Source organism: Ovis aries, chromosome X (genome assembly GCF_016772045.2).
Source record: "Ovis aries strain OAR_USU_Benz2616 breed Rambouillet chromosome X, ARS-UI_Ramb_v3.0, whole genome shotgun sequence".
Taxonomy (NCBI): Eukaryota; Metazoa; Chordata; class Mammalia; order Artiodactyla; family Bovidae; genus Ovis; species Ovis aries.
Window position 1 is genome coordinate 33858403 of NC_056080.1, and position 10681 is coordinate 33869083.

Here is a 10681-nt window from a genome sequence, read left to right on the forward strand (position 1 = left end):
GTATGCAGGTCAGGAAGCAACAGTTAGAACTAGGCATGGAACAACAGACTGGTTCCAAATAGGAAAAGGAGTGCGTCAAGGCTGTATATTGTCACCCTGCTTATTTAACTTCTATGCAGAGTACATCATGAGAAACGTTGGACTGGAAGAAACACAAGCTGGAATTAAGATTGCCAGGGGAAATATCAATAACCTCAGATATGCAGATGACACCACCCTTATGGCAGAAAGTGAAGAGGAACTAAAAAGCCTCTTGATGAAAGTGAAAGAGGAGAGTGAAAAAGTTGGCTTAAAGTTCAACATTCAGCAAACGAAGATCATGGCATCTGGTCCCATCACTTCATGGGAAATAGATGGGGGAACAGTGGAAATAGTGTCAGACTTTATTTTGGGGGGCTCCAAAATCACTGCAGATGGTGATTGCAGCCATGAAATCCCAACCTAGGTAGCATATTCAAAATCAGAGACATTACTTTGCAGACTAAGGTCTGTCTAGTCAAGGCTATGGTTTTTCCTGTAGTCATGTATGGATGTGAGAGTTGGACTGTGAAGAAGGCTGAGTGCTAAAGAACTGATGCTTTTGGACTGTGGTGTTGGAGAAGACTCTTGAGAGTCCCTTGGACTGCAAGGAGATCCAACCAGTCCATTCTGAAGGAGATCAACCCTGGGATTTCTTTGGAAGGAATGATGCTAGAGCTGAAACTCCAGTACTTTGGCCACCTCATGCGAACAGTTGACTCATTGGAAAAGACTCTGATGCTGGGAGGGATTGAGGGCAGGAAGAGAAGGGGACGACAGAGGATGAGATGGCTGGATGGCATCACTGACTCAATGGACGTGAATCTGAGTGAACTCCGGGAGTTGGTGATGGACAGGGAGGCCTGGCGTGCTGTGATTCATGGGGTCGCAAAGAGTCGGACACGACTGAGCGACAGAACTGAACTGAGTGAAAGTTGCTCAGTTCTGTCCAACTCTTTGCAACCCCATGAACCATATAGTACATGGAATTCTCCAGTCCAGAATACTAAAGTGAGTAGCTTTTCCTTCTCCAGAGGATCTTCCCAACCCAGGGATTGAACCCAGGTCTCCCACACTGCAGGTAGATTCTTTACCAACTGAGCTTCAGGGAAGCCCTCATACATTGCTAATGGAAAAGCAAAACCATACTGGCTCTAAGAATTTGAATTAGCAAAATTACACATGCATTTTCTCTGAGACCCAGAAATCCCACTTCTAGGATTCTATTTCCAAGATACACTCAGAAACATGCATAAAGCTACTTCTCCACTAATTGCAAAAGCAAAACAGTTGCAAAAAAAGAAAAAGAATGAAAGAAATATCTTACACTTTTTTGGGAACCTTTTGGGTAACAAGTGTGGGAATTTATATGCACACTCATACACATGAACATACATGGTTGCTAATATTTTCCAAAAGACAATAGAAGGATAAACCAAAATAGTAAATTTGGGAAAGAAGACAAAAGAGAGGTAGTGGGAAGAACAAAGATAAAAACTAGGTATTTTTCAATGTGATTTGTGTGATTTGACCTTAGCACAGTCTTCATCTATTTATACATGTGAAAAATAACATTAAATAAAATAGAAAAAAGTGAAGCAATCCCTAACATAAAAAATAAATTGAAACTTAATTTGCCAACAAAGGTCCGTCTAGTCAAAGCTATGGTTTTTCCAGTAGTCATGTATGGCTGTGAGAATTGGACTATATAGAAAGCTGAGTGTTCAAGAATTGATACTTTTGAACTGTAGTGTTGGAGAAGACTCTTGAGAGTCCCTTGGACAACAAGGACATCCAACCAGTCCATCCTAAAGGAAATCAATCTTAAATATTTATTGGAAGGACTGAATGCTAAAGCTGAAACTCCAGTACTTTGGCCACCTGATGTGAAGAACTGACTCACTAGAAATGACCCTGAGGCTGGGAGAGATTGATGGTGGGAGGAGAAGGGGATGACAGAGGATGAGATGGCTGGATGGCATCACCGACTTGATGGACATGAGTTTGAGCAAGCTCTGGGAGTTGGTGATGGACAGGGAAGGCTGGCATGCCGCAGTCCATGGGGTCACAAAGAGTTGTACATGACTGAGTGACTGAACTGACTGACTGACTGATTATTACTTTATATCAAATTTGTGGCCTAATGGCAAAGATATTTACCTCAAACATTTTAAAATAGAATGTTGACTTTATATACCTGCTGTTGCTAAGTCACTTCAGTCATGTCCGACTCTGTGTGATCCCATAGACGGCAGCCCACCACGCTCCCCCATCCCTGGGATTTATATACCTAAGCATATAAAAATGAAAATCACAGAATCTTAGGTTGCGCTATTGGGATCATTCTAAAACTCTTGTAAAGATATATACATACTCCACCATACGCACAGTAGAATAAACCATATATGCAATTACACTTATATCACTAAGAATCAAGATCTTCAGCATAAAAGACAACATCAAGGTACAAATCAAATGTGAAACAGAATCCTATAATGTCCATTTTTTAAATATAAATTTACTGATTTTAATTGGAGGCTAATTACTTTACAATATTGTATCGGTTTTTCCATATACCAACATGAATCCAGCACGGGTGTACATGTGTTCCCCTTCCTGAACCCCCATCCCACCTCCCTCCCCATACCATCCCTCTGGGTCATCCCAGTGCACCAGCCCCAAGCATCCTGTATCATGCATTGAACCTGGACTGGCGATTCATTTCATATATGATAGTATATGTGTTTCAATGCCATTTTCCCAAATCATCCCACCCTCTCCCTCTCCCACAGAGTCCAAAAGACTGTTCTATACATCTGTGTCTCTTTTGCTGTCTCGCATACATGGTTATCGTTACCATCATTCTAAATTCCATATATATGAGTTAGAATACTGTACTGGTGTTTTTCTTTCTGGCTTACTTCGGTCTGTATAATAGGCTCCAGTTTCATCACCTCATTAGGACTGATTCAAATGTATTCACTTTAATGTCTGAGTAATACTCCATTGTGTATATGTACTGCAGCTTTCTTATCTATTCATCTGCTGATGGACATCTAGGTTGCTTCCATGTCCTGGCTATTATAAATAGTGCTGCAATGAACATTGGGGTACACATGTCTCTTTCAATTCTGGTTTCCTCAGTGTGTATGCCCAGCAGTGGGATTGCTGGGTCGTATGGCAGTTCTATTTCCAGTTTTTTAAGGAATTGCCACACTGTTCTCCATAGTGGCTGTACTAGTTTGCATTCCCACCAACAGTGTAAGAGGGTTCCCTTTTCTCCACACCTTCTCCAGCATTTATTGCTTATAGAATTTTGGATAGCAGACATTCTGACTGGCAAGGGGGTGGTCCTCTACTATAATGTCCATTTAAATGTGGAAAATTAGTAATATGAAATTAGAATATATAGATTTACTTACTTTTGTAGAAATGTTTTTTCCATCAACTTTATATTTCCGTTTTCTGTTTAAGAGCTTGGGAGGGAGCAGCTTGAGACCAGTCAGTTATCATATTCAGCATGGAAACTCTGAATGGGCACAGAGGGCACTGCCTGCCCTCAGACTAATCTGCAACCTTGACTTTAGTAGTAGTAAACTCTGGAACTCGATAGGTCCATTCACCCTGAAGTTCCTCCTCAGTCACAGCCTTTCCAGCAGCAGCCCACTCTTTGTTTTCAATCTCCTTAGGATCTCTGTGGAAGTAGAGGTTAGGTGCAACCTCCTGTGAGTTCACGCGAGGAAACGTGCTGTGCATGCACAGAATCTCCGGGTCCAGCAGCCACCGCGTCTGCCCCAACTGAAGGTGCTCCCTTGTTGCTGAATGGGGAGGCAATGTCTACATAGCCTAGAGGAGAATCTGTGTTACACAGAACAATAGTAGACAAGTTAACTCAACACGCCTCTGGGAGAGGCAGATGGTCAGTCCTCGGATCTGTAACCACGAGAAGTCAAGGCTCCTGGAACGCTGCCTGGATCTGGTTAGTGAAGTTTCTAACTGAAGTGGCCAGCAATAGAGGTGGCCTGAGTATTAGCTACAGATTTCGGTGCGTCCCCACTGGCCAGTATTCCTGAAGGAGATGATGCCAATATCAGATGGATTTTCAGTGGCAACCATGGCGTGAGCTGCTGGCAGAAACTTCTCCCAGGGTCTCTTCATACTTACGATGTAGATGCCACCACTTTCCTTTTTGTAGATATAATGTTCCATTTGAAAGTCAAGGTTGGTGCCACCTGAGTAGGTTCCTGTGGCAAGGAATTTAGGTACAGTCTCATCCTTCTTGTGCACTACCGCCAGGCAAGGACTTCAAACATTGTGAATGCTCGCCTTTCTGACAGAAACTGAAGATGATAACATTTGAACTCCTCTTTGAACAGTGTGGAAAGGTAGAATTTATTTTTCTCCTTGTAAGATAAACAAAATACATGTGTTTTTAGCTCTTCACTGAAATGGCCTAAAAGCTGTGACAATCCAGTAGAAAATGCAAACCTACTACCCAGATATAGTTTCCAAATATTATTTTTCACTTACAAAAATTACCAGGGTTTCTTAAAATATATCTGTTATCAGAAAGACTTTTGGACTGTGTGGGAGAGGGAGAGGGTGGGCTGATTTGGGAGAATGGCATTGAAACGTGTATACTATCATGTAAGAAACGAATTGCTGGTCTAGGTTCGATACAGGATACAGGATGCTTGGGGCTGGTGCACTGGGATGACCCAGAGAGATGATATGGGGAGGGTAGTGGGAGGGGGGTTCAGGGTTGGGAACTCATGTACACCTGTGGTGGATCCATGTCAATGTATGGCAAAACCAATATAGTATTGTAAAGTAAAAAAATAAAATTTAAATTAAAAAAATCCCCCCCCCAAAAAAAAGAAATATTCAAGGTGAGCCTGATCATGTTGTCACTTCTGAAATCCTGTACCTAGACTTCCTCATAGACCATGAAAGGACACTTGAAGGGGCAACTTGAAGGGACTCTCATTAGCCAAACATAGGATCATTTGAGCTTCAAATAGAATGAATACTGAAATACGGCAAATCTAATGAGTTGGCCAAAAAATGTGTTCAGGCTTTTCCAAACGATGGTACGAGAAAACCCAAGTGCACTTTTTGGCCAACCCAACATTAAAATTGATAATTACGCTTAATATCCTACTTATTCTTAATCCCTCATCTGTTGAGATCCTACTTAGGCAACCAGCTCATTATTCAAGGAAATTCATACATATGATAAAATAATCAATAGGAATTGCATAGCACTACTTATAAAATATTCACACTGAATCAATTGGACATCTAGATTAACTGTTATGTGAAATTTTGAAAAAGGGGGCATAAATGAAAATTTCAAAGTAAATATAAACAGAATAGTATATGAACAATAGGATAAACCAAATATAGAAGTTAGGAGATAATAAATGTAAGATCTGGAAATTTATGCAATTCAAGACAAATGCAAAATAAAGAGAATAAGCAAGACAAAAGTTGATTATTTTAACAAGATAACACAAAAATGTTAGCAAAATTAATCAAGAAGAACAGCAGTACATATAAACAATATGAGGGAAGAAAAAGGAGAAAAGACATAAGTAGAGATAATACTCAGATTACCTAGAGAGAACAAGACAAACTTTATGATAAGAACCTTGAATATTTAAACAAAATGTTCAATTTCCTAGAAAGTGAGTTTTAATAATTGACTCAAAAACATTGTCTTTTAACAAATACATTGAATCAGTATTTTAAAATGCAAAATAACAAATACCAGGCCTAAGGTTTTCAGGAAGATTCTGTCAATTACAAAGAGAAGATAAATATAATCTTAAAAGCACATTTCCAGAGAAGAGAAGGGAAAAAAATTAATTACTCCACAATTCACTTAATGATGCAAATATAACCTCAATAGTAAAATTTGACCATAGCAGGCTAACAAAAAGAAATTAGAGACAAAAGCACTTATTAACATAAAGATCTTAGATAAAATGTTAACAAATTTATCCCAGCGGTATGCAAGAAGCATAATCTCGGACTCTTTTGTTGACTATGATAGCTACTCCATTTCTTCTAAGGGATTCTTGCCCACAGTAGTAGATATAATGGTCATCTGAGTTAAATTCACCCATTTCAGTCCATTTTTTAGTTCGCTGATTCCTAAAATGTCAATGTTCACTCTTGCCATCTCCTGTTAGACCACTTCCAATTTGCCCTGATTCATGGACCTAACATTCCAGGTTCCTATGCAATATTGCTCTTTACAGCATCAGACTTTACTTCCATCACCAGTCACATCCACAATTGGGTGTTATTTTTTCTTTGGCTCCATCTCTTCATTCTTTCTGGAATTATTTCTCCACTGATCTCCAATAGCATATTGGGCACCTACTGACCTGGAGAGTTCATCTTTTAGTGTCCTATCTTTTTGCCTTTTCATACTGCTCATGGGATACTCAAGACAAGAATACTGAAGTGGTTTGACATTCATTTCTCCAGTGGACTACGTTTTGTCAGAACTCTCCACCATGTCCTATCTGTCTTGGGTGGCCCTACACGGCATGGCTCGTAGTTTCATTGAGTTAGACAAGGCTGTGGTCCAAGTGATCAGATTGGTTAGTTTTCTGTGATTATGGTTTTCATTCTGTCTTCCCTCTGATGGAGGAGGATAAGAGGCTTCCTGATGGGAGAGACTGACTGAAGGGGATATTGGGTCTTGTTCTGATGGGCAGGGCCATGCTCAGTAAATCTTCAATCCAATTTTCTGTTGATGGACTCATTTGAAAAGACCCTGATGCTGTGAAAGATTGAAGGAGGGAGGAGAAAGGGATGACAGAGGATGAGATTGTTGGCTGGAATCACTGACTCAAAGGACATGAGTTTGAGTAAACTCCGGGAGTTGGTGTTGAACAGCGAGACCTGGCGTGCTACAGTCCATGGGGTCACAAACAGTCAGAAACAACTGAGCAACTGAACTGAACTAAATAAGCATAATATAATGTGACCAGTGGGCTGTTTAAAACTTTTCAAGATCGAGTTGTGTTTGCCTAACAGTACTCTTAACTGTCATGTTGAGAAGAGACTGACATGTGAGAAGAGGCAGAAGGTGGGAAATAGTTAGGAGCAGTGTTGCCAGATAAAATTTTGATTGACTAAATCTGGCAACTCTAGCTAAGAGGTTATTGAAGTAATTGAAATGAGATATGTTGTTGGCTTGTACCAGGATGGTGGCAAGGCAGATGGTGAGCAGTGATCAGATTCTGGAAAAATTTTAATGTCAAGTTCAATAGGCTTTGATAGTCTGGATATGGATTATTTTCCATCTTTCTATCATCACTTGCCCAGCACTGTGCTAGGCCATTATCGTCCTTTACTGCTGTTCTGAAACAGCCTCCTAATTGCTCTGTTGCCCCAGTCCTGTCCTTCTACAGTTCCAATTTCAAATTTAAATACTATTTTGAAAAATAGAAATCTGATTATTCACTAAGTCCCTTCAATGACTAACTTTTGCCTTTTGGATAATGTCTGATTCCTAGAAATCAATAACTATCACTCCAAAAGGCTATCACTTCCACTATGCAACCTCTACCTTCTGTCTGGCTGAGTCCTATTCATTCTCCAGTTCTTAACCTAAATGCGGCGTTCTCAAGAAGACCATCACTCAGACAGGTTTTATTCCATTGCCACTGGTTCCTATACAATTCTGGTTTCTCTTACCTTCAGGATGAATGCTACCATTCATCAAACTACATTATAATCATTTATTTAACTGGATGTTTTATCAACTGTTTTGTAATTGGGAGAGGAGGGAATTATAAGTATTTTACCTATTATTGTATCCCTAAAACTTGAAGAATGTTTGACACAGAGTACATAGTAAATAAATATTTCAGATGAATTGTTAATAAATTAGCTAATTAAGTATTTGCATTTCATATTTGCACAAGGATTATTAAGATCTCCAAGAAAACAAATGTTATGCTTCATAACAGCACACCAAATGGTGTTCATTACTATATTTTCTAAAAATAACTTCATATAATGAATTTTTCTTTAACTTAAAGCATGAATTTATATATATGTCTTGCTGTTGCTAAGTTGTGTTTGATTCCTTACGACCCCATATACCGTAGTCCACCAAGTTCCTCTGTCCATGGAATTTCCCAGGCAAGACCCATGTCTCCAGCATTGGCAGACAGATTCTTTACCACTGAGCCACCAGAGAAGCCCAAATATATATATATACACACACACACACATACATTTTATATATATATATATATATATATATATATATATACACACACACACACACACACACACACATATCAGTTCAGTTCAGTTCAGTTCATTTCAGTCGCTCATTCGTGTACGACTCTTTGTGACCCCATGAATCACAGCACGCCAGGCCTCCCTGTCCATCACCAACTCCCAGAGTTCACTCAGATTCACATCCATCTAGTCAGTGATGCCATCCAGCCATCTCATCCTCTGTCGTCACTTTCTCCTCCTACCCCCAATCCCTCCCAGCATCAGAGTCTTTTCCAATGAGTCAACTGTTCGCATGAGGTGGCTAAAGTACTGGAGTTTCAGCTTTAGCATCATTACTTCCAAAGAAATCCCAGGGCTGATCTCCTTCAGAAGGGACTGGTTGGATCTCCTTGCAGTCCAAGGGACTCTCAAGAGTCTTCTCAACACCACAGTTCAAAAGCATCAATTCTTCGGCACTCAGCTTTCTTCACAGTCCAGCTCTCACATCCATACATGACCACTGGAAAAACCATAGCCTTGACTGGATGGACCTTTGTTGGCAAAGTAATGTCTCTGCTTTTGAATATGCTATCTAGGTTGGTCATAACTTTCCTTCCAAGGAGTAAGCGTCTTTTTATTTCATGGCTGCAGTCACCGTCTGCAGTGATTTTGGAGCCCAAGAAAATTAATTCTGTCACTGTTTCCATTGTTTCCCCATCTATTTGCCATGAAGTGATGGAACCGGATGCCATGATTTTAGTTTTCTGAATGTTGAGCTTTAAGCCAACTTTTTCACTCTCCTCTTTCACTTTCATCAAGAGGCTCTTTAGTTCTTCTTCACTTTCTGCCACGAGTGTGGTGTCATCTGCCTATCTGAGGTTATTGATATTTTTCCCAGCTGTCTTTATTCCAGCTTGTGCTTCTTCCAGCCTGGCATTTCTCATGATGTACTCTGCATATAAGTTAAATAAGCAGGGTGACAATATACAGTCTTGATGTACTCCTTTCGTATTTGGAACCAGTCTGTTGTTCCATGCCCAGTTCTAACTGTTGCTTCTTGACCTGCATACGGATTTCTCAGGAGGCAGGTCAAGTGGTCTGGTATTCCCATCTCTTGAAGAATTTTCCTCAGTTTATTGTGATCCACACAGTCAAAGAATTTGGCATAGTCAATAAAGCAAAAGTAGATGTTTTTCTGGAACTCTCTTGCTTTTTCCATGATCCAGTGGATGTTGGCAATTTGATCTCTGGTTCCTCTGTCTTTTCTAAAACCAGCTTGAGCATCTGGAAGTTCATGGTTCATGTACTGTTGAAGCCTGGCTTGGAGAATTTTGAGCATTACTTTGGTAGCATTTGAGATGAGTACAATTGTGCAGTAATTTGAACATTCTTTGGCATTGCCTTTCTTTGGATTGGAATGAAAACTGACCTTTTCCAGCCCTGTGGCCACTGCTGAGTTTTCCAGATTTGCTGGCATATTGAGTGCACCACTTTGATAGCATCATCTTTTAGGAATTGATTGCTGATATCAATAAATTTTAGTTAATTGGTTAATTTTAATGATAAAGGAAAGTAATGTGTATAACATACATTTTCTGTTAAGAAATTATCTTTTTATGAAGAAAAAGTTGTACCTTTTCAATATTTGTTATTTTTAGGAAAATTAAGACCCTACAGAAACAAATTAATTATAATTGGTATTTTCCCACCCTATGTAGGAAGGAAGAAAGAAATTTCAAATGGTTTTTGCAAGATGAATGAGCTAAATATCATATTCTTCATTGACTAAATCCTGAACTCTCTGAATGATGAAACTAAATATAATTGATGATAATGTCTTACTTATCCACAATTTTGATTACAAATCAGATCAGTATACAATATTTAGTAGGCAGAAAACTATAGAGCATTGGACAAGTGAGAATTTTAAAAACTGGTTACTTTGGGAAAGGTCAGCAGCATATAGGATATCAAAATTTAAGAGAAAAGTCTCAAGTTTAACATTACTTAATCCTTATTATTAAAATAAAGGGATTAGGAGCTACAACTTGAAGTACCTTAAAGGGCACAACTGTATCCCATACCCCATTCAAGAAGTAATTAGTTGATATCCAGAACCTACAACTTTGATTGGTTTTCTTGACGTTTGGATTGCTTCCAATCTACGTACCAAGATGACCACAGCAGTGAACTTCTGAAGTCTGCTTGGTGAGACAGAATTACTCTGTTTCATTAGAACAACTTCCTTAAAGTAAAAAAGCGCCATCAAAAGTATATAAAGATTTTAAATATTTTAAACCAATACAGTATTTTAAAGTAAAATAAAGTTAAAATAAAAATTTAATTAAAGAAGATTTTAAACATTTTAATATAATTTGCAAAATTTCATTCAGAAAGTCTGTAATAATATATACCT

At 39.0% G+C, this 10681-nt stretch overlaps 1 pseudogene; it reads right to left on the reverse strand.

The window, feature by feature from the left end:
• Positions 1-3468: 3468 nt before the first annotated feature.
• On the reverse strand, positions 3469-7756 carry LOC106991962 (small ribosomal subunit protein uS2B-like; annotated as a pseudogene).
• Between the last annotated feature and the right edge of the window lie 2925 nt (positions 7757-10681).